Below are 26,618 nucleotides of genomic sequence, written 5' to 3'. Positions count from 1 at the left end.
ATAAGATGACATACTAACAGGAGTGACACGGCCTGCTTTTATGTCCTCACGGTACACGGGACAGTTCCTCCTCCAATGCCCAGTCTTGTGAAAATGGTGGCACTCAACGTTACCGCCCTTGCTCTTTTCCTTGCCTTGTTAGCCACTAGTCTCACCAGGCCCACTCTTACCGTTTCATGACTTCTTAAACTTTGGCTTTCCTACAGTTAGGTCGCTGTGAGCTTTGCCCTTACCCTTATTCTTGTTGGAAATCATGAGAACATCTTGCTTCATGCTCCCACTCAATTTCATATCCTTCTCGGTCTGTACGAAAAGTGAGTGTAGCTCATAAGGACTTTTCTTTATGTCATTCATGTAGTAATTTGCCCTGAAGAGGGCAAAACCATCATGAAGTGAATGAAGCATACGGTCAATGACTATGATCTCACTGATTTTGCAATCAAGTGCCTCCAGTTTCTTGACATTCTCAATCATGTTAACAATGTGTGGGCTAACCAGTTGGCCCTTCTGGAGTTTCGCATCAAAGAAGCGACAGGTATGCTCATAAATAACGATTCTCGGTGCTTTTGAGAACTCATTAGTGAGAGTGGTGAAAATCTTGTTTGCGCCTTGGGCAATGAAGCGTCTTTGCAAATTGGCTTCCATTGCAAAAATGAGTACGTTCTTTATCGCACCCGCTTCCATGATGAAGTCACTATAAGCAAGTGACTCGTTAGCTCTTACATTGGGGCCTGGGTTTGGCGGTATTGGCTCAGTTAGGTACTTGAGCTTACTGTCAGCAATCCGTAATGATGCCTCCCAGTCCGCAATGTTGGACCTGTTATTCTTCAGTCGTGTGGACTGATTCATGTGGTCCATGAAAGTTTTGAGCCAGGACTCGCGTGCAAGTTTGGCACTTGGCATAGGGATATCATTATTTCCAGCCATTTGTTGTAAGCAGTATTATCAATATAAAACGAATTCTACACTGCGAAAAGAAGAAGAAAAATATAATAAGCATACTCATCGTTATGATTTAAGTCTAATGCAAAAACTGTTATATTGCGAAGACTCAAGCATTTATAAAATTGACCTCCCTCAAGAATTATATAAATGATCCCAAGACTCAATTATCTGTAAATTGATAAGCCAACCTCTTGGCTAATTCTACTTTTAGAATTCTTGGTTGATAAATTTCTGTAAATTCTATCTATAGTCCATCATAATCACGAGAAACTCTTCGGATTATAATGTTGAGGAAAAATAAGTCAACACAAACTACTTACCCAACGTAGAAGGGGTCACATGGAGAGTAAGGTCCTATATGCCTACCGACGAAGAAGGGATTCATAGTTGTTTGACCTATAAAGACTAGTCTCAATTTTAGTTTTAGAGGAAGATCCCATCAACTTTATTTTAATTCATTTTAAGTGAACTAATATCTAGCATGCGAGAATGAATAAACTAAGATGATGGCTAAAATTGTGTGACATCTTTATGTCCATGATAAATAACATCCAAACTATATGAGTCAATTTTCATGCATATAAGTAGGTGGTTTGGTTTAGGCGGAATATGATGCACTAACTATCATTCGAAGAAAAGCAACAAGAATGGAAAAACGTAAAACAATAATAAAGTCCTAGTGTGGCCTATCTACCAAAATGAACATAAATATAACTTTGGAATCCTTCCTAGGACCCGAGAAGCTTGTCTTGATGTTCCATCTTGGTCCTTGTAGCAGGAGTGAGCAATCCAATCTCCATCTTTAGTCTTCTCAAAATTACAAATAATAAATTACAAAATAAACCTATTTACATTCTAATTTAAAAAATATAATACTAAAGAAAACCAAAGGAGATTCGAGATCTCAAAATTACATCAAGATTATGTTTCCATCATTACGAAAACATAATCAACTAAGGCCACACTAGGTAATACAAAATTACAACCGATTTCAAAAATACGTAAATAAGCCATTCAACAATTCATACAACTTAAATAAAATGCATCAATTATAAATTAATCATTCAAGACATAATTCCTTAATTATGTAGAGTAATTTATCCAAACCACCTATTTTTAAAATAATCAAAATTATGTGACAATTCCTCAATTACTCACAATAATTCCAATTTTAATACACATTAACTTGTAATATGGATTAATCCAACATTATTTTAAACCACTTTAAAATAATTGCGTATCTAAAAATTTGTGAACTTTTTCACAACTAACAATCATACATTATAGATTTAATGTATAATAATTATTGGCCAAAACACAAAAAAGTAATTTTTTTTTATTGCTCTCGGCACACCTCATAAACAATATAAATATATATATATATATATATATATATATATATATATATATATATATATATATATATATATATATATATATATATATATATATATATATATATATATAAATGCTCTCGGCATTGTTCCCTAAAAACGAATACAGTTTTTTTTCCTTATCTCGAAAAAAAAAACATTTTTATGTGAACAATTTGTTTAATGTTGCTCCTATAACAAGATTGGCATAATCATCTTCTTTTAATTTAAACATAAATTCAAACTAGATGATTCAATTTAACCTCTTAAAATGAATATCTAAATTATGATTAAATCGATTATCTGAATATTTGATTCATCACAAATGATTTGAACATTATTAAATTTAATGAATCATGATTCTTAAACAACAATTTAAAATCATGTATGCCAAAACTATATAGCAAAACAAATCAACATCAACAATCAAAACAATTTCCATTTACATTTTAATTTAATTTTTATCAAATCAAAACATCTACAAATTTATCATATTAGCATCTTAACATATTAAAACAACAATATAAATAAATCAAAATGGAAACAAAGCATCAAAAAAAAAAAAATCATCTCGGCAGGGAAAAAAGGTGCGGCCGAAAAAAAAAATTTATTTTTATTTTTTTTGTTTGTTTCATTTATGAAAATCATATAAAATAATTTCGTGGCCTATGCTCTGATACTACTTGTGGGAAATATCAGTATATCTCATCAAGAAAATTCGGATTATAACGAAATTATGAAATATGAAATTGCGAGTCATAAACGAAATTATATAATCAAAAGAATAGAGATTAAAATTAACCTTCGGTCCTAGCAATTTGGCCTAAGAACAACTATCGAGATCGATATTCTCCTAATCGTTGCACCCAAGATGCTCCGAGAAATGCCTCTTTCTTGCTAGAAAGAAAACCCTAATTTCTAATAATTTTAGGGTAGGTTTTTTTTAGGGTTTTGATGAGAGTATTAGATTAAAAATTAAGAGAGAAAAATGATTCCCATCTCCCTCTTTTAACCGTCCAAAAAGGAGAGAATTAGGAAGATATTTTTCTCGTTTTTTTCTTCCTTAAATCGTGTGACCCACAACCAAAAATAAGGAGAAAATCTTCTTATTTTAGGTTGTTATCAAATTGTATAAAATGTGTATAATTATCAATTGTCATTTATGTCGTCACGTATTAATAAGTCCACACACAACAGTTTGTAGTCGATTTATTAATACCGGTCTGTCAACATTTATTATGACAATTTCGTATAATATATACATTAACTATAAATATCGCATATTTATAATTTGCTAATTAAATACAATCATTTATGTTTAATTACGAATTAACATCTTAACTCGTTTAAGCTAACATTATATACATTAATTAAATATAACAGTTTATATTCAATTTACAAATTAACAATTAACTCGTCTCAGCTGGTATTATTTAATTGTATTAAATAATCGACTCATCATCACATTGACTAACCTTTTAGTCAAATACATGGACTAACCTTTTAGTCATATAAGGCATCAATCTGATTATATTTTCATATAATCACATTTCTCAAACACATCCTTTAGGTGTGACTTTTAGGGACCAGTTGATCACCGCCATCAGTATGGTAATAACGTCAAACTTCTAGCAAGCCAACCGTTATTAGTAAACGTTAGTCAACTGATAAAATACTAAGTATACCCTGTGAACCTATTAGAGATTTATACACGTTATCACACTAACTGTGGAGGACACGAGCTCGAACAGGATCTGCGGTCAATGTCATTCCCCTCAAGACGGCTCACAATCTGGGTATCAAAAAAGCTGATTTGGTCCCAACTAACCAAGGAGTACGTGCCTATGACGGCACTCGTCATAAGGTTGCGAGGCTTATCACTTTGACCATCACAACTGGACCCTTGGATGACAAGCCAGTTTTCAGGTGGTCGACATCGACGCCTCTTTCAATATGCTTCTGGGACGCCCCTGGATTCACGCCGTCAAGGCCGTCACCTCAACCCTTCATCAGAAAATCCAGGTCCCTTTCAACGGGAAGACAATCACAATTTCCGCTTTCCCGATCAAGGCTATCATGAAGAAGGGAGTAGCATCTCAGGTCATTGAGGAGGACGACAACGGAATGTGGGGTTCGAAGATGTGAATGCCCTAACCGATGAATCCTCATCCTTTGATTGTGACCCGTTCTCCAACCTCACAGTCAACCACATTTTGATGCGCCAAGGTTATTTCCTAGGCCTACCCCTCAATCTGCTGAAGAGCACCTTGCCTCCTATGAAACAGGCCAAGGTCCCAAACATCCCCTTCGGGCTAGGCTATGAGCCCACCGATAAAGACATCCACGAGATGAACCTCCTAATACGGAAGCGCAAAAAGCACGGAGTCATTCTCTGTCCCTACCATTGAACTCTTAATGGATACTTCATCCCCGAAGGAGAATTCGAGCTCTACAACGGCTTTCCCGAGCCAATCTATGACTTCGTAGCTAAGGTTAAGCACCCGGGCGTAGAAGTCTTTCAAGACTGCTATTTCATCGCCGACAACACCAAAGCTACATCGACCAAATCTGAGTCGACCCCATGCCTGGATGGACAGGCCGTCAGTCTTCTCTTCAGAGAAGACAATATCGAGCACCTCGGCTATGAGGACATCATCAACAATGCTCTAAGGGATAACCAGTTTGATCCCAACGCCTTAATCTCTGATACTGACCTAGAGATATCTACACAAGGCTGGAGGAAAACTGTCAAGTGGACCGATCGCCAAGACCGCATTCTCAAGGCACGACTAGAGAAGGCCCTATATTCAAAGTGGAAAGTGAAGAAGAATCTGAGTCTGAGTCTGAGTCTGAGTCTGAGTTTGTCTTAGCTCCTAGCACTCCTGATGTTCCGGTTAAGGTCCCATTTCCACTGTTTTATCACAAACTTATGGCGGCTTCAGAGGCCGAGCCAACTAAGGTTATCCCCACTCCCATGGAAGGTAGCAACCTGGAGCTTGTTCCATGGGCCACCTCCTCTCCTGTGTCTCTTCTGACTGTACATGAGATTTTTGTCCTATCTGAGCTTTTCGCTCAAGTCGACTTAATGAATGCTAAGTTTTCTTATAACTCGTCTCATTTTAACTATAATGCCGTTCTGAATGAACATGAGGAATTTGACTTGAGTGACTACCCACCTAACCTAGCCATAAAACTTGGCATCAAGAAGTTGAGGGTCCACGGTGATTCCTCACTCATCATCAATCAGGTCTCCGGATCATGGAAAACCCAAAGCGACAGCTTAGCACCCCACCGAGCAAAAATTAATCAAGAGGCCGAATTCTTCGACCAAGTCGACTACTGCCACTTGCCACGAGAGGAAAATCAATTTGCTGATGCCCTAGCAAAACTTTTCGCGCTCGTCAACATACCTGACGACATGACATCGATGCCCTTATGTGTCGAGAGAAGGAGCGAGCCAGCTCACATCTGCGTCACTATCAACGACGAGGAGAACCATGTCGAACCTTGGTACCAAGCCATCCACACCTACAAAACCAAAAACGAATTCCCTCGTAACTCTAATACGAGAGGACAAAGAGCCATCCATTCACTTGCATCACAATTCGTGATAAACCAAGAACATCTATACAAAAGAACACCCCAAGGGATCCTTCTCCTTTGCATTGATCACCACAAAGCCAAAAAAGTCATGGAAGAGGACCACGACGGAGAATACGGCCCCCACATGAGCGCAATGATGCTAGCCCGAAAAATCATGCGGTTAGGCTACTACTGGACCACCATGGAAGCCGATTGCAGAAACTAAGTCAAACATTGCCACAATTGCCAAATGTTCGCCAACATACAACACATATATTCCACCATCCCTCTTATACACCATGACATCACTCTGGCCTTTCTCAATCTAAGGCATCGACATCATCGGGAAAGTCAACTCGATAGGCACCAAAGGGCATTGCTTCGTCCTCGTCGTCATCGACTACTTCACAAAATGGGTGGAAGCAGAGTCCTATGTAGTCTTGACCGCCAAATAAGTAGCCAAGTTCATTCAGGACAACATCCGCAGATATGGGGTACCTCATGAAATCATCAGCGACCAAAGCTGCCACTTTCGGGCGGAAACACAAGCCTTACTGGACAAATACTAAATCAATCAGCAACGATCATCCCCCTATCGTCCCTAAACCAACGGACCGGTAGGCGACTCGCGCCCAAAGACTGGCAAGTTGCCTATGTCCACAGCTAATTCCACCTTAGTCCAAGTGTCTTTCATTGCAATGAAATGAGGCGATTTGGTTAACCTATCCACAATGACCCGAATCATGTTGTTCCCCTTTTGAGTCCTTGGTAATCCCACTATGAAATCCTTAGATATCGACTCCCACTTCCATTCCAGCACACCTAGTAGTTGAACTTTCCCTTGTGGTCTCTTATGTTCTCCTTTTACTCTTTAGCAAGTCAAGCATCTTGCTCCAAATTCCGCCACTTCCCTCTATCATGTTCGGCCAACAAAATGTCTTCTTAAGGTCCTTGTACAACTTATCACCACCCGAGTGTACCGAGTAAGGTGTGTTATGAGCTTCATTCATGATCTTTTTCTTAAGCTCTTCATTATTTGGTATGCACCACCTACCTTTGAATCTAAGACTTCCGTCTCCATGCAACTCAAACCTTGAGGTTTCACCTCTTTCCAATGCTCCCTTCCACTCATGGATTTTGGTATTACTTGCTTGCTTCTCCCTGATTTCATCGTACAATTCGGTTTCTAAAGTCAAGTCTCCATTTGCCTCCCCTTTTCGTATCATATGCATACCCATCTTCTTCACTTCATCCTTTAATCTTAGCGTGGACAAGGCGGTGCACAAGGAGTGCACCGACTTCCTACTCAAGACATCCGTGACCACATTAGCTTTCCCTTCATGGTATACTATTTCCATGTCATAATTCCCAATGAGCTCAATCCATCTTCTTTGTCTCATGTTTAACTCCTTTTGGGGGTGGATGTATTTCAAACTCTTATGATCGGAAAACATCTTAAAGGCCGCTCCATATAAGTAGTACCTCCAAATATTCAAGGCAAAGACAACGGCTCCCAACTCTAATTCACGAGTTAGATAATTCTCCTTATGCGGCTTCAATTGTCGCGATGCATAAGTAATAACCTTCCCATTTTTCATTAGTACACATCCATAACCAATCTTTGAAGCATCTGTATACACCTCGAAATTTTCACTCCCTTCTGACAAGGATAACACCGGGGCCGTGGTTAGGTGCTCCTTTAGGGTCAAGAAGGCTGTCTCACAACTCCTGTCCCACTTGAAACAATTTTATTTCTTCATCAATGATGTCAAAGGCTTAGCGATCGAGAAGTCTTTCACAAATCGTTGATAAAACCCGACTAGACCTAGGAAACTTCGGATTTCTGCCACATTCTTGGACGCTACCCACTTTGAAACGGTTTTAATCTTTGTGGGATCCACGACAACTCCCTCCTTTGATATTACATGGACTAGGAAAGCCACCTTCTCCAACCAAAATTCACAATTACTACGCTTGGTATAAAGTTGATTCTCCCTTAAGGTTTGTAACACGATCCTCTAGTGCTCTTTATGCTCCTCCTTGGTCTTGGAATAGACCAAGATATCGTCTATGAACACCACTACGAACTAGTCCAAGTATGAGCTAAACACCCTATTCATGAGATCGATGAACACGGCCGGGGCATTTTTCAGCCCAAACGGCATCATTACGAACTCATAATGCCATATCTTGATTTAAAAGTTGTTTTTGGAATGTACTCTTCCTTGATCTTCACTTGATGGTAGCTCGACCTCAAGTCAATCTTTGAAAATACACCGGCTCCACTAAGTTGGTTAAAAAGGTCATTAATTCTTGGTAATGGATAGTTGTTCTAAATGGTGATGCTATTCAACTCCTGATAATCGATACATAACCTCATAGTTCCGTCCATATTCTTCATAAATAGAACCAGTGCTCCCCATGACGAAACATTAGGTCTAATGTACCCCTTATCCGCTAATTCACAAAGTTGCTTCTTTAATTCTTCTAACTCCTTTGGACCCATCAGGTACGGGGCCTTAGAGATTGATCCTGCTCCTGGTTTCAACTCCACCCTGAACTCTACTTCCCTTGGTGGAGGTAATCCGTGTAACTCCTCCGGAAATACATCCTCAAATTCTCCCACTACCGGTATATCTTGAGCTTTTTGTCTTTCCATACTAGTGTCCTACACATGACACAAAAGCATAGGACATTCCTTCTTCAAACACGTCTTTAAGGTCATCACCAAATGAGTTTCACTTTGGGCATGACCAAATAACCCTTATACGACACCCTAGTACCCTTGGGTCCTTTAAAAGCTATTTTCTTTTGATGACAATCTATATTGGCATTATGCTTACTTAACCAATCCATTCCCAAGATTACTTCAAACCCCTCCAAAGGAAATTCAAAAAGGTTTACCGGAAAATTTGTTTCATGTACCAACACCGACACCTTTTTATACACCCTTGAACACACGATAGACTCTCCCGAAAGTAAGGACACGTAATTATTTGCTAACTCACTGTAATACCTCGTATTTTATAATTATATATTTTATGTTGTTTTAAGAATTATGTTTGGGACGGAATAAAGTAGTAATAATAATAATAATAATAATAATAATAATAATAATAATAATAATAATAATACGTATATATATATATATCCCACCTACCAAACTACTCCATCCTATCTCATTTCATACTACACCACACATTTTAAGAGAGAAAAAGAGAGGAGAAAGGAGAGATTGGAAGAAGAGAGATTTTATCCCTCCGCCTCGAGATCGTAAGGTAAGACCATCTTATAATAACTTATATATTAATTAATTTATATCGTCGACCCGCCTTGACCCCGAATCACCTCTGGCCGTAGTTGACCCGTCATTTGACCACCGTTGACCACCCTAAAAAGGGTTTGACTGAGTAGATCTAGGTTGTTTGTGTTTTTGTACGACCCAATTTTGGGCAAGGATTTCGACCCTCGTCTAAGACCTGGCCTATGGTGGCTTTGGGTGGTGGTTGTCGTGGGTTGTTGGGAGGTCACAGTGGTGGGCAAAGGTTGGGGTTTAGGTGGCGGCAATGGTGTATAAAACGAGGTCAAAAGGGAGGATTCGGGTTGTTGTTGTTATTGTTGTTGTTGCTGTTGTTGTTGTTGTTATTGTTGTTGTTGTTGTTTTTGTTGTTGTTGTTGGCTGAGTTTTGTCCCCTCGTTCATGACTGACCTAGGGCGGTAGTGTGGTGGTTGTGTCGCGGGGTGAGTGAGGGTGACAGTGGAGGTTAGTGGTGGCGTAATAGGTGGCTGTAGGTGGCGAAAACCAAGGGTAAAAAGGGGGTATACGGTTGTGTTGGTGTTTGTTGTGTCGAGTTGTTGTGGCTATTGTTTGTTGTGGTTGCCGTGGTTGGTGGCGGTCGTGTGGTGGCGTGTAGATGCTGGGCGACGGCCGTGACCACCTTGGCCTGGTGGTGGCAATGGTGGTGCAGTCTAGTGGCGGTTATGGGAGTGTTTGTGTGGGTGTTAGCGGGTTTTGGGTAGTTTTAAGACGAGTTTTGTTTAATTAATTACGTATTTAATTTAGTTAGATTAATTAGTAATTAGATTAGTTAGTAATTATATATTTAATTATCTTAATTAGGTGGCGACTTTATAGAGGAGCACATTTGTGTCCGGTTGATTTATTATTTAGCAGGATTGCAAAAAGGTAGGTTAATTCTACTCAGTTTTAATATATTTGAATGGTCATGTGAGTCGTATTTTATTGGTCATTGCATTATAACTTGTCGTCGTAAATTCATATGTTACAAGAAATGCATTATAACATGATATTGGTTAAGACGACATGATGAGTTGTTAATTAGCATATTGTGTGGTATCTTGCATTTATTATATTTGTCATGTGTATTGGAGGATATGACGGTTGAGATGGTTTTGTTGTTGTTAAGGAGACGGAAGGTAGTTGGGAGACCGTCTTCCGCTAGAGTCGCCTCTTGGAGCTTCCCACTCCAAGAGGGATTTACACATTAATGACCTGAGTATGGAGGGACTCGTGTAGTTGAGACACGACGTCTGGCAAGGGATCCGATTGGCTTCCGGACCCGGTACGTCTGGGCGTTTCCCGGTACCTGTGTGTGATTTGTAATGTTGTGGGCGTGTCCCTGGCACCAGTGGTTGTGGGCATGTCTGGACGTGTCTCGTTACCGGCGTGGTGATTGGTTATTAGTGTCTCATTCACTTTATTGTCATGTTATATATATATATATATATATATATATATATATATATATATATATATATATATATATATATATATATATATATATATATATATATATATTGTGTCATGTCTTATATTATTTATTGAAGCTGACGTGTTGTGTGCTTGTGTAATTGTCACCTATTTTCGGGGAGGCCTATGTCGATCCATGTGATATTTCCGATTATATGGGGAGCAGGTTGAGTACAGGTTATTTTGGTGTCATGCGGGAGAAGGGATGAGATTCAGTCTTGGAGTGGAGTACATGGATAGTTGATAGATAACATAGATGGTAGGCATAAGTTGTATTCTTTTATTTATTCATTTAAGGTTATGTAAATCACTAAACTTATTATTTATAATAAATGTTTCTTGATTGTATCTCCGATTCACCGCCTCGGAAAACCGAGATGGTAACATCTCCCAATTGTTAGAAAAGTAGATCTATATACTTAACATATTCATATATGTTTTGAATTTAATTTGTCATAAAATTAATAAATGAATCTTATGCATGCAAACTTTAATAAAAGGAGATAAGAAAATCAATTTCTCACAAAATAAAATTTGGTTTTATGGGCACTAACAAATTCACCTATTTGTTAGTTCTTGAGCTTTCCCTTAAATGGATGAACAAAAGGTCCAAATTAGAACCTCTCCCAAATGTGAATACCCAAGGAATACATCTTAAAGACTAAAATAATATGATCTAGTATTAAGATTAGTCTACTTAAAATTGACACAAAACATTGATTTTACTCTTGGAATTTCAGTTCAAGAGATAGTAATTTTGTGACTTTATTTCTCTAGAATTATCATAAATTGTAGAGAGTTTTTGATAGATTTTCTTACACTAGAAAAATACGATGAAAAGAATGAATTAATGAATTGAAAAGAAAAACTCTTTTCTTTTCTTCTATGGTTGGCCGAAAATTGGCCTTGGGTAGTATGCCCAATGCCTTTTTTTTTTTGCTCTTCTCAAAAGCTTAGGTTTGCATGGCTACTTGTTAGCTTTCATCTTTGTGTTTTCCACTTAAACAATTAACACAATTTCTCCACTAACTCCCTCCATAATTTCGGCACTTTTATTATAAAATCGATGGTCCATTTTATTTTGTCATTTGTCAATTTGTCACATGTAACATGTTACATGACATGTCACAATGTAATGTATTTTTAACTTATTAAAAATCAACATACTCATAAAATATGTCATTTACAAAATCGACTAGTAATTCGTAATTACTCATACCAAAAATGTTTCCAAATTATAAATTACAACATTCTGTATTTATAATAATTTATTCATTCCGTTTCAATTGTTTCTGTAACCAATGATTTCATCTAAGTAATAAAACAATTAGATTACTTAGACCGTGTCTCATTTAATCATATTTACAATAAGATACGTAAATTATACTCACAAAATCATCCGTCAATTTTAAGCAATTTAATTAACTCGTATCGGTATACGATTAATTAAATAATCAATTAAGAGTATTTCCCTATAGGTATGACTTAAGGGGATCAACTGATCACCGCCGTCGCACGACAGTAATGTCAAACTCTAGTCAGCCAATCATTACCGATATGTCTGGACCAGTTGACTGTAAAATACTACATCCCACATGTATTCTTAAAATGAGATTTAATAATGATATTTAAATCATGTGATCGCACTATTGTTGAGGACACATTTCCCAACAATCTCCCACTTGTCCTCGACAAGTGTGCGTCACCAATTCTCTTGTCCTATTACTGTCTCCCACTCAATGCAAGGTGTCTTTTGGGTCGTACTTGCAAGTGATCATATCGAGAGTGGTTTCCTCGATCTGGAGAATAACTGATTGACTGGATTTATCTATCATAGATACCTTCCGAGCGTGGCCACGCATTTCAAGTTCATTACTCCTCGAGTGGCCCTGAGATATTGTTTTAACCCTGACAAGGGGGTGGACAATTCCTATCGCACTTATTCCCTTCGACTAGCCACAGCCATCATAACCCAAAATATGCCCATTTGACCCCATTTACGAAGGTCGTAGTAACACAAATCAAAGTTAATCTGAAACTGTGCCATCTTAGGCGAACATTATTTAGTCAAAAGAATCGACTCATTAGAATACTATAGCAGCTCTCGCCACGACCAGGCTATATAAATTGCCAGAACTATATAAGCGGTCATAAGGCCCGATAAAGTTTTCCTAATAGTCTGCCTATGTGATCGACTAGTCATCTCACATGACTCTATGGCACTTGAACTTGCCATCAATCGCATCACACTCTAGTCACTTCGAGACGTCACCTCATACAAACGACTATGGGCTAATACTATGTTAATCCGGGTTCACTTTAACGGGGTTCAACGTTGTCTCTACAACCCGTTTGGATGTAACAAAGTATAATAAAAGAGTTTTAAAGTAAAACTCGAACGACAAATGCGATTATCACATATGAATAGTCAATGCCTGATTACTATTTCATGTTCTATAATCTAATTTGATCTTGTACGTAGTTGTTCATTTCAATTCAATTGAAATGACATGACTCATCATGTTTAGCCTTTGAGAAGGCTTTGGTTAGTAGGTTTTATCAATTTCTTGTACCTTACTTAACCTTACTACATACTCGTTTTCTTTGTAATGTATACATTTGCATCACAAAACTTTCTGAGTACGTGTCGACATCCAATCAAGACATAGGCCCTCTAGCCTAAGAATAGCTCCCACTGTTTTCACAGTGTGCGGAACTCATCCTTCTTGCACATCTCATGATTGCAAGTGTACTCAATTTCCGTTATAAATATATCTCATTGTTCTTTATTGCCTAGAACGATTCTAGAAAATCTACTTCTTAATTAACATTGCCACAATGGTATCTTAACCATCCTAATGTGTTTTGATTATGGTTTTGTCGGAAACCATGCGCAATCTCAATTGTCAATTGTCACTTGTGTAACACCCTTACACAAAATTGCATCATAAACACTTTGCATCATAGCCTTAATGCTTCGCAGCACTTAAGGGTAATCTTTATGGCTTACTTGGTAAAGATTACTTAAATTCGATTTTGAAAACAATTCATCATACTCAAAGTATATGAAGTGTTACACATCATTACTTATTTAATTGATCCTAGCAGCGAAGCAAATGTAATCAATCAAATATGTTCAATTTAATTGAACTAGTCATGAATCTTATCAACGTAAGACTTCTTATTGACGCTAATATCATGTGGATTTATCTTCATAAATCCGGATATTAAAGATGTATTATAATACTCCAAAAGTCTTACATCATTCGCAATGATCAATATGTCATTCACATATAACACTAATTAACATTTTCGTAACTCCCACTAAACTTCATGTATAAACACAACTTCTCGACTTATCGAGAAAAGTTTTATCACATGATCAAAATGTTGATTCTAACTCATTGATGTCCTACTTAAGATTCTCTCTTAAGTTTCACATTATCTTAGGATTGCAAGAATCTATAAAACTCAAGACATGTATTGAATACATTCCTTCTAAATGAAGAAGTGGGTTTTAGATTCACTCGCTATGTATTTCATAATAATGAAATACAATCCCTAAGAAGATCCAAATAGACTTAAGCATTTCAATTAGTGCAAAACCCTTTGCAACCAATCTTGCTATGAAATCTCTCTTAAATAGTGCAAAACCCTTTGTCACTAATTAAGCCCTTTTGTTTCAGATTTTCATGGCTCTAAGCCTTGTATTGAGTTGTGACTTAAACACTCTTATGTAAGTCATATTTTCATTACTTTCTAGAAGTAATCAACTTGAATCAAACAATTTCTTTTGTAAGTTATAAGCTCTTTACTTTCTTAAAAGTAGCATGAATTCATCATTTTTAACAAGTGACGAATTTAACCTCCTAGGTTTTAAAGAAACAATGTCTTACACAAAATGTCTCATGTAGCCAAGAAAGACCAGTTTCTTGCGACATAACATTCTTTGTGGCTCTCTTGAATAATTTCTCCCACTCTGTCTTCTAGAAATAAACTTGTATTTTAGAAAGACAGCTTCACGAGCCGCAAACCCGTCGTACTCGTGATAATTGAAAGGGAAAAATGAGCATTTGTTTCTTGTGAAAACTTACAAACATGGTACCCTACCATTTCATATCTCATATGAATCGTTTTATATTTAGTGGAAAAATAATCTAGACAAAATGATAAAATCCCCAAAATGATCAAGTAACTCAAAGTAACTTGATCGAAGTCCAAACCATATCGAATAGCGTTTGATTTCTTATCCAACCACACATTATCCCATAATGCGTGCTAAGAGAGATTAACTTTTGATACTATATCACATTTCTTTTGGCTTATATCAAAGTCTTCACTTTGATAATCCCATCACGACTAAATCGTGATTCCTTGAACTCTTTGAAATTCTTCAAAGATTTTTCTATTTACCTTATTAAGTGAACATATTAGCGTCAACTTAAATCGTTGGTAAAAGAAAATGATCAACCTATTTTGGATCGATGATTTACAACCTCTATCTCCTTTTCAACCAAAAGGCACGAGACATCTTGCTTTGAATACAAGATACGCATATTCCATTAACAATCTAATGGTTTCAAGAGTACTCGATAACTCTTTGCGTTAATCATTCTAGAATTTAAGGTTTAATCTTGGGTTACCAATTTGAGTCTTGCATCATCTTCATGATATATCATTCTAGTTTGGTTTAGAATATAATCACTTTGATAATGGGCTAGCCATACATCAAATCGTGGTGTATAGGGTCACAAAAGTGAAACCTATTTTGTATCTTAACAAGTTTGTATTCTTATTTAGAGTTTATGTACTTAATAGTCACAATTAAGTATAACTCCAAACCCGAAAACTAGATTTAGTACACAATGACTCTATCTCTCAACTTCATTGTTGCTAGTCGTCATATTCTAATCATTCTATGTATCAAACATAATGATGAAAACCACCACCGGTTTCCAATATTGACGAAGTAGTACTAGCAAAATTTTGTGTCAATCAAATAAATATTTAAAGAAGAAGGTTTCATTAGATGTCCCACAACTAACTTGTTGATTCTTCAATAATTTGGGGTAGTCTCCTTTCTCGTGTCCAACATTTAAGACAATGGAAACTTATCGGTCGGGATTGATAGGTTTAGTATCGTCATTCTCAACAACTTTACCTTTAACTTTACCTTTGTATCAATTTCATTATAATCTTTACTTCTTGAACCTCGTCCTCATCTTAACAGTTTAAGAGAATGCTCCCACTTATTTCAATGAGTCTTTGCTTTGAGAAGAAAAATTGAATTCATGAAGATTACTCTTCATTTGTTCGTTTTAGTCTTAAAACTTTCATTGAAGTGGTTGCGTTATTTTGGTCACTTACGAATTCTGACAAATCTAATTACCAAAATAATTTATCGCTTCAAGGTACTTAATTCAATTAAGTATTTGAATAACAATCCATTGTAAGTAGATGTGTTAGTCAAGAATCAAAAACCTGTTTGATAATGAATAATTTTAATCTATACTCTTTACAAGAGATCCTTAGCAATGGTTCTTTCGAGGTCTTTAGAAGAAAATTCAAATTTTGTCTTTAGTTACGATGTTTTAATGAAGTTTTGAATCAAAAATCGAAATGATATCGTATATGAATTGTGGTAAAGAAATAGAACAATATAATAACGAAATAATGGAAAACTTAACATTTATCGTTTTATTAATACTTGGAAAAACAAGTATAGCATTTACATAGTGACCTCTACCCAACTATGATAAATGATTCCAAGATCCAAATTCATATTAACTTGGGCACGGTGTGGCCGATACATCCCTTATCAATATAACTCGGTGGATTAACTCTTCAATCGATTCTACTCTTAGAACTCTTGGTCGATAAAATTACATTAACATTTATCTTTAGCCCAAAACACATCCGACAAGGGCACGGTGTGGCCGATACATCCCTTATCAAAAACATTTGTTGAGTTCAACCCAAATTTCGAATAAATGTGTCCATGATCCAAATCCACATCAACTTGGGCACGGTGCCGAGATTTGTCGCCTCCCGAAAAGTGTCAACTCATTTGCATGGGAGTTGGTCAATTGTTGGTGCTTCGTCAAGTCAAGGTGCAACCTTCATTTCTTGAAGCATGTTCTCGGTTTTGAGATTCGAAACATCATGTTTTGGTTCTCCCGAAAGGTGAGATTTGTCCTCTTGCCGAAGAAGTTGGAGCCATTGGTGGGTGGCCGGGTTGTGTTCCGGTGCTTCCTCCGACTCCGTTGTGCTATAAGGAGAAATTCCGTTCCATGTTGGGCTTGTCAACGAGCCAAATCAACTCCCTTCTTGCTCCTCATGGTGTGGATATGTCGGCTCTTATCAACATCTTTTCAAACCGATTGGATGCTAATGTCTCGGAGGTGGCTAGGAGAAGGGCTCTTGCCTTTTGTCTTGTCCATGTGTACCTCTTTGTTGATGTTTTGAAGATGGAGGGGCCAAAATGTTATGGTAGCATGACCCTTATTCAAGTGATTGAGCAAATGAAGCATGGTAGAGATCCATCATGGTTGGTGCTCGGCGAGATCATCCAAGCTTTGGACAAGGAAGGCTCTTGTGGAGATGCTCCCTCTTTCGGATCCCCAAGGATGCTCCAAGTGTGGCTATTGGAGAGGCTAAGGTATGTAGAGCCTCCGGTTAATTCTTCTTCTTATTCCTTCCGTCACCTTACCATGAGGAAGAAGTTGTACCGGGATAGTTTTGCTTCTACTGAGGCTTATTGGGCCGCAAGATTGGCGGAGGAAGGTGGTCCTCACATCCGTTGGGTGGTGCCGTGGTGGCACTTGAGGTCCTTCACGGGGTTGCCCGCTTCGGGTGCTAGTCCTCGTTCTTTGATGGTGGTGGGTTTGAAGGTTGCTTCCTTCATATATCCCGAAAGGCTCATGAGGCAAATGGGGCGTCAACAAAAGGTGCCCGCTCACGATACTCTTGTCCAAGAGAATGTTTTCCGGAACTCCGAGCTTGTGGAGATCTTTGAAAGATGGTGGGCCACTCGGCCGCTTTGGGAGGTACCAAACCCCGTTGCCACGACATGGGTGACTCCCTCTTATGTCAAGTGGGCACGAGCTCCGTCCTTAGAAGGGAGGTCTAAATTTTGTAAGGACGAGGTTGTCAATTTGAAGTATCGAGAGCTTGGCAAGGCCAACCGTGCCTTCTTTGAGGAGTATGTCGATGGATTTAGCCGGGATGTGATCAGACCACCGAATAGGCGAAGCTCGGGTCCCAAGAGTATGGTGAGCCGTGCATTGGCTCGTTTTGGGTCGAACATGGGGTCTTGTGCTAGACTGGAGGCCGTCGTCATCTTAAATCCGTCGAGGATCTGTTCCGAGGAGGAAATCCATGCTAGGCGGGCCAACAAGAAGAACAAGGGGAAGATGTACCCCGAAGGAAAAGGCAAGGGTAAAATGGAAGAGTGAAGACCTCCATTACCCATTTTATTATTATGTTGTATTATTGTAATGAGTTTTTATTATGCTGTACTAGCTAGTTATTGTGTGTTTTGTGCTAGTTTTATTATGTGAGGTGTTTTAGTTGACACCTTAACCTTGATAAGTTCTAGACTCGTCGAGCTTTATTTGTTGAAATTGTAATTCCTCCCATTATTAATTAAATAAGAGGATTGCTCGTGTCGGAAATTGTGAACGCTTGTTTCTTCTATCCATTTGGTGAAGGCAATTCGATTTGAATCGTCCTAAACATTCGCACTTGGGAAAGTGGTATTTTTTGGAAAGGAGAAAGGCTTATTTTGTATTTTTGTGGGAAAGGGAATGGTTTTCCCTTTTCCCTTTTTTTGATGGGGATGTTTTTTTTGTATGTGCGGATGTTTGTTTTTGATTGGGGGGATGGTTGTATCTCTCTTGTATAAGAAAGGACTGCCTACGTGTTCACATGAAGAGGTGAAATTAAACCATGATCGTAATTCGAAATGTTTTCTGGAATTTCGATTGGGTTTTGTGGTTGTATCCCTCAAGCACAAGAGGGACTGCCTACGTATCCACCTGAAGAGGTGAAATCAAACCATGCTCGTAGTTCAGGGGTTTTTTTGTTTTAGTGCAAATGGATGTTGCCTTTGACGGATCAAAGGGCATTCGAAACAGGCAAGATGCCGCAGCTTAGACTCGATAAAATATGCAATTTCAAATCAGAATACGTTGAGGAACTTGACTTGAAAAGGGGTCGAGATGGTTGTTAGTTGTAAAACTACGCTTAGGTCGTTGGTTGCTATGGTTCAAGGGTAGTATTTCATGAGTTGGTCGGGTTTGTAAAGTCCTCCCCATCTAGGTCACTCAGTCTCACTGCGCCCCCCGAAAGTATTTTCTTGACCAGTTATGGCCCGGCCCAGTTGGGTTTGAATTTCCCCCTCGGATCGACGGGAATGGTGCTCGAACTGAATTGAGGACCAAGTCTCCCTCCTTGGTGTTTCTGGGTTTAACCGTCTTGTTGAATGCCCGTTGTATACGTCGTTGGTATAGCTGGACGTTGTGCAAGGCGTTGAGTCACCGTTCGTCTAGAAGAGTGAGTTGGTCGTACCTTTGACAGGTCCATTCCGCCTCAGGGACTTGACTCTCTAGTAGGATGCATAGAGAAGGGACCTCTAACTCTACCGGTTGAACCGCCTCCATACTGTATGCTAGGAAGAAAGGTGTGACGCCTGTCGGTGTTCGAATGGAGGTTCGGTATCCCTAGAGTGCGAATGGGAGTGTGCTCGGCCAATCGCAGTAGTTGTCTTGCATTTTCTTGATAATGCTGACAAGAATCTTGTTCGCTGCCTCCACCGCTCCATTGGTTTGGGGATGGTAGGGGGATGATCGATGTCATTTGATTTTGTATTTGTCCAGCAAAGCTTGAGTTTCGCCCGAAAGTGAGAGCCTTGGTCGCTGATGATTTCATGCGGTACCCCATATCGGCAGATGATGTTATTTTGAATGAACTTGACCACTTGTTTGGCGGTCAAGACTGCATGACTGCGCTTCCACCCATTTAGTGAAGTAGTCGAAGGTGACGAGGACGAAGCAATGCCCCTTAGTGCCTACTGGGTTGACTTTTCCGATGATGACGATGCCCCAGGTTGAGAAAGGCCAGGGTGACGTCATGGTGTATAGGAGGGATGCTGGTATGTGTTGTATGTTGGCGAAGATTTGGCAATTGTGGCAATGTTTGACGTAGTTACGGTAATCGGCTTCCATGGTGGTCCAATAGTAACCGAGCCGTGTGATTTTTCGACTAAGCATCGTTGCGCTCATGTGAGGGCCACATTCTCCGTCGTGGACCTCTCCCATAACTTTCTTGGCTTTATGATGGTCAATGCAAAGGAGTAGAATTCCTTGGGGTATTCTTTTGTATAGTTGATCTTGGTTCATCACGAATTGTGATGCAAGCAAACGGATGGCTCTTTGTCCTCTTTGATCAGAGTTGGGAGGGTATTCATTTTTGGTTTTATAGTTGAGGATGGCTTGGTACCAAAGTTCACCATGGCTTTCCTCGTCCTCGTTGATGGCACAAATGTGGGCTGGCTCGCTCCTTCTCTCGACACATAAGGGCATCGATGTCATGTCGTCAGATATGTTGACGAGCGCGGCAAGTTTCGCCAGGGCATCAGCAAATTGGTTTTGTTCTCGTTGCAAGTGGAAGTAGTCGATTTGGTCGAAAAACTCGGCCTCTTGATTGATCTTTGCTCGGTAGGGAGCTAAGTTGTCGGATCGGATTTTCCATGATCCGGACACCTGATTGATGATGAGCGAGGAATCGCCGTGGACCCTCAGCCTCTTGATGCCAAGTGTGATGGCTTCTTGTAGGCCGATGAGGCATGCTTCATATTCAGCGGCATTGTTGGTGACGGCAAAGTCTAGCTTGACTGAGATCGGAACATGTTCTCCTTCTGGTGATATTAGAAGGATTCCTACCCCCAAAGCCTCTAAGATTAGATGCACCGTCGAAGTATAGGTCCCATGCGTCGGAATCGGCACAAAGGATGTCTTCGTCAGGAAGTGACCAGGTGTCAGTCGTCGGATCCTCGTTGACAGGATTTTCTGCTAGGAAATCGGGAACTGCTCTTCCCTTGATAACCTTAAGGGTTACAAACTTGAGATCAAACTCGGACAGCATGAGTGCCCACCTAGACAGCCTTCCATTTAGTACTGGTTTTTCGAAGATGTATTTGACCGGGTCCATCTTGGAGTAGATGTGGACCGTGTAGCTGAGCATGTAATGCCGCAGCTTCTTTGTTGACCATTTGTAGATACCAAGTATCTGCTGAGACTCCAACAAACACCCGATGATTATCGGACTACAACATGTTTTGGGATCGTAGCGTTTGATCGACAGTTTGTGTACAACTTTACGTCGGAAAACTTAAAACGATTCCGAAGACAAAAAATTTCATAACATTTCAAAAATACCTGGAGTGTTTAATGCACGGCGACGGGGTCACAATGACACTAACTAGAGTCAAAACCGACACCGGACCAAAAACCGACTCAAAAATTCAAATCCCGACACCAACAACGAGTCAAACCGAGTCAACCACAAAAACAAAATATCTTCAAGCCTTCTATGCTAAGTTTTCCCGGATTCATGTTGGTCAAGTAGCAAACATGTGACTACAAAACCTAAAATAGAACAAATCATGATTGCGTTTGTTGTGAAAGCGACAACACAACTCGAAGACCCGCGGCATGGCTCGCGCCTCTTTGAGCAGCCCAGGTGGCCACGTCGCTCAAAACTCACACAACCACTCATTCTCCTATAAATACCCCTCAAATGCCACCCATTTGAGACTTACGCGAGTGTCCGCCCCCTCTTTTCTCCCTTAAAATTCTCGACTCGACTTCTAAAGTCACAATCCGACGCGTGTTTACGACCTTTGTGCTTTGATTTGACCGAGGTATAAATTGGAATTCGAACGGGTTCCAGGCATCCCACAAATGCTTGGTGGCGACTCCGAACATCTCCAATCGTTTCGAGTCAAGCATACCATTGACGTTACACATTTCTGTTTCGTCAAAGAGCTTTCATCACTTTCGAGCACGAGGCTAGGGCACCCTCCTTACACATTTTGTTTAGATTGGTATCCCTCTCGCAAATCGGGGTTTGATTGCTTGGTGTGTAACCCACTCTTCTAAGCCAACCCGTGTCAGCATGATGCATAATATAATGAACTGTGAGTGCTTATGTGCTATTTGATCATAAGTCCTTCCGTGTCATTTTCAAACTTTCAAAAACACCCTTTTTGCGCCGTTATAATGGCCATTTCAAACCTCGGTCTTTCGCCGACCGATGCACGCCTTTCTAGACCGTCATAATGACGATTTTCAAACCCGGGTTTGTATAACCATTTCAACACGCCTTTCTAGGCCGTCATATCGACGATTTTCAAACCCAGTTCTGTATAACCATTTCAACACGCCTTTCTACGCTGTCATAATGACGATTTTCAAACCCGGTTTTGTATAACCGTTTCAAATCACCTTTTTGCGCCGTTACAATCGCCGCGTCTAGACACGTATTTTAACCTGTTTCGCGCCGACAATGGCTCTTTCAAAACCCGAGAAAAGAACACACCCTTTTCTCGAGACAATTTAGAGATCCAGAGGACCATGCACCGTCCCCGAGACCTCTTCAAACATTTCAAACCCGATTTTCAAAACATACAATTTTGAATTTCAAAACCGTCATGGGAAACAATGCACTGTCTTCCGAGCCGACTCAAAATCAAACCGTCTTTTGCAAATAAACTTAAGACAAACCCTTTTCAACTGATCGACTTGCGGAGATTTCTATCTTCGGAAGCCGCTCATTAAAGCGCCAAATGAATCTTTTTGAAAATTTTTATTTTCGAAAACTTCAGTCCACCATTCCAATTCCGCCTCGTGTCTATCGAGGCAAAGCAAACGTACTTATGGGTCTTTACTTATGAGTCGTCTCACCACGAGACCCATCCAATGGCGTCGCGCCGTCATGATTGGACTCGTATCAAAGGTTCGGTCAAACACCGTCACGTCATAAATCGAGTCAACACCGAGGGACCACACACGGTTACCCCATCTTATTGAGTCGATCTTTGTCTCTCTATTGTGTTGTCTGCGTTCAGTCTTAGAACCGTGTCGGATTGAGTTGTAATGTGAGCCGTTTTTCTGCCTCAGAGCTATGGCCCCGTCTTCAACTTCGTCTGTCAACCACAACATCAATGATAACAACAGAGATGTCACAACTGATCAGCTAGCCAGCCTGCTCACCGCTCTTAAGGTCACCGTGGATCTCGTCGAGACCTGTATTGACGCCCTCGAGAACGAGGAAATTGGGGAACATAATACCCCACCTCTGACTGAAACTGAGAAGAGGCTGAAATTCTTGGAAGAACAACTCCTAGCCCGGGGTAACAACATCCACCTTGAAAATAACCGAAGGTTCGAGCCTGTTGGGGACCAGTTACCTGACAATTTCACCCTGACTTATGTGCCTAAGTTCAAGAGAGTGGAGGACCCACTCAACCACATCCGTTCTTTCAAAGACTACATGGCCATCAAGGGGGTTAAACAGGAGCTTTTTACAAAAATCTTCCCATCCTCTTTGGAGCCGATTCCTCGCCGATGGTACTACTCCTTGGACCCGAAAAATCTTACCACTTGGGATGAGATCGCAGTTGAGTTTTCCAAACAGTGTGCCGACAACGTCAAAATCCAGGCCAACACCCGTACTCTCGAGGTGTTAACCCAAAACGACAAGGAAGGATTCACTGAGTTCCTAACCCGTTGGAGGAGGGTGAGTACTCAGTTGGTAAGTAAGCCGAGTGAATCAACTCTGGTGGAAAAATTTGTCAACAACCTCCGCCCGGTTTATGCCAACCTGCTGAGGTATCAAAATATCAAAACTTTTCAAGATCTGCAGATTCTGGGGACAGGTATTGAGGACGACCTCCGAAAGGGTGTTCTAGAAAAGACCACTGGCAGGGGTTATCAAGGATCCACCTCAACCGGATCTCGCCCTTACGGTTAGACAAACAAGATTGATAAGGTCAACCTCGCCGAACCATCTGCCAAGAAAACTGAACGCCCCCAGAGAGTGTTCATCAACATAGGGTCGACTTATGCAAGTGCCTTGAAAAGGCTCATGGACCAAGGGAGTTACAACCGATCGGGCCCACCCCGGACCCGACCGACGCCAAGAAATCCCGATTTTGGAACCCCAACGCCTACTGCCAGTATCATCGAGGGAAAGGGCATGATACCCAAAATTGCTTCAAACTCAAGCACCTCATTCAAGACATGATTGAGAAGGGAGATTTGCCTATACCCCCACCAAATAAGCCGAACAACAAGACGAATCCCTTGGGAATTCACGCCATCTCTGAGGATGAACCGACCCTAGACTGCTCTCACCTCATCTTGCCGATTGACGACGAGGTGAATGTTTTGGAAAAGGATCCTTCAGACGGAGTGTTTGTGTTCAGTGCTGCCACCATGCTCACAATGTTTCAACAAGTTGAGGAGGCCATTGCCAGCCTTTCTGAGAGAATCACCCGACTCGACGACGCCTACCATCGGCTCGTCTTCAACCTCCCGGCACCACACCCGAGGGAGAGTTCCCCAAACATTCAAAACTACCCACCCCAGGATGGATTGCTCCCGCGACCATTCTGGCATAGACCTCACGAAAATCGCCTTCAAAATAATCACCCTCAAAATAATTACCCTCAAAATAACTACCCCCATAAAAATCGCCCTCACAAAAACATTCCCCACAAGAATTACCCACCGAGGAATACCCCTCCAAGGTATCCTCGGGACCCTGAAATTAACGGCATATGGCGGGATGATGTTGACGATGTCTATATCATCCCGGGGAAGGAAAAGCGGATGAAAGAAATCGGACATCTCACCCGATCCGGACGTCCCTATCAGAATCAGAGCAACTCAACGGCCGTTCCAACAACGAATGACCAAATCGTCCCGGAAGCGGACACTCAAACAAAGGCTCACGAGAACTCAATCTTGAAACAGCTCCAGAAAGCAAAAGCCGAAATCTCAATTTGGCAACTGATCGCAACGTCTTTTGAGCACCAATAGGCCTTATTGCAGACCTTGGGAAAATTAACAGTGCCCTACACCTCTTCCCCAGAAGAAATAGTGGCGCACATGACAAGGGATGCTCCTGATTTGAGTAACCCGGTCGTCTTCTCCGACGAGGATATCCCTCTGTTCGGAGCCAATCATAACCTGGCTCTGTACATCACCGTACAATGCCTCTAGAAAAATATACCCATGGTCCTCGTGGATGACGGTTCCGCCGTGAATGTCATTCCTCTCAAAACTGCCCACAGGCTGGGTATCAAGGAAACTGATTTAGTCCCAACGAATCAAGCAGTACGCGCCTACGACGACACTCGTCGCAAGGTCGCTGGGCTAGTCACTTTTACCGTCGCAACAGGGCCACTGGAAAGGCAAACCAGTTTTCAAGTGGCCGACATCAATGCGTCCTTCAACATGCTCCTGGGACGTCCCTGGATTCACGCCGTCAAGCGGGTCACATCAACGCTCCACCAAAAGATCAGGGTCCCCTTCAACGGGAAAACGATCACGATCCGCGCTTCCCCAATCAAAGCAGTTATGAGAAGAGGGGTAGCCTCCCAAGCCATTGAGGAGGACGACGATGAAATATGGGGTTTCCAAGCCGTGAACGCCATAACTGATGAACCTGCAACCTCTGAGTGTGACCCGTTCATCAACCTCACAATCAACCGTATCATGATGCGTCAGGGTTACGTCTCGGGTTTCCCGCTCAATCCACTAAAGGACCCATTGCCTCCCTTGAAACAAGCTAAGGTCCCCAACATTTCGTTTGGGCTGGGATACGAACCTACTGACAAAGATATCCAGGAGATGAACCTCCTAGTCCGAAAACGCAAGAAGCACGGGGTTATCCTCCGTCCCTACCACCAGACTCTGAACGGATACTTTGTCCTCGAGGGAGAGTTTGAACTCTACAACGGCTTTCCGGAGCCAATCTATGACTCTGTGGCCAGGGCTAGATACCCGGGAGTGGAAGTCTATCAAGACTGCTACTTTATCCCCGACAACATCGAAGCTGCATCAACTGAGTCCAAGCCGTCACCATGCCTTGACGGACAAGCTGTCACACTCCTCTTCAGGGAAGATAACATCAAACACCTCGACTATGAGGACATCATCAACATCGCCCTGAAAGACAACCAATTTGATCCAACCGCCTTGATCTCCGATACTGACCCAGAGAAAGCCACCCAGGGCTGGAGGAAAACCATCAAGTGGACCGATCGCCAAGGCCGCATTCTCAAGATAACAACTGGAGAAGGTCCTAAGTTCAAGGAGGGAAGTGAGGAAGAGTCTGAGTCTGAGTCAGAGTCAGAGTCTGTCATAGCTCCTAACACTCCGGATGTCCCAGTCAAGGTCCCCTTTCCTCTGTTTTATGACAAAGTCGTGGCTGATTCAGAGGCTGAGTCTACTTGGGTCACCCCCACTCCAATGAAAGGTGACAACCTGGAGCCTGTTCCAGGGCCACTTTCTCTATTGTGTCGCCTCTGAATAACCACAAGATGTCTGTCCTTTCCGAGATTTTCGCTCGTGTCAACTTAATGAACGATAAGTTTGCTTATGACTCGTCTCAATTTAACTGCAATGCGATTCTGAATGACTATGAGGAATTTGACTTGAGTGACTACCCACCCCACTTAGCCAAAGAACTTGACAAGCGGGAAACCAAAACCCCCATCATTGAGGAAACCGAACCTATTAACGTTGGAACCGACAATACACCTCAGGAACTTAGGATAGGGACAACCCTGGACCCCTCAGAAAGACAACAGTTGATTAACCTCCTCCACGAATACAAGGACGTGTTCGCCTGGTCTTATAGGGATATTCCTGGGATTGACA

The sequence above is a fragment of the Silene latifolia genome, chromosome Y (assembly GCF_048544455.1).
Source record: "Silene latifolia isolate original U9 population chromosome Y, ASM4854445v1, whole genome shotgun sequence".
Classification (NCBI taxonomy): Eukaryota; Viridiplantae; Streptophyta; class Magnoliopsida; order Caryophyllales; family Caryophyllaceae; genus Silene; species Silene latifolia.
This window is presented reverse-complemented; position numbering follows the sequence as displayed.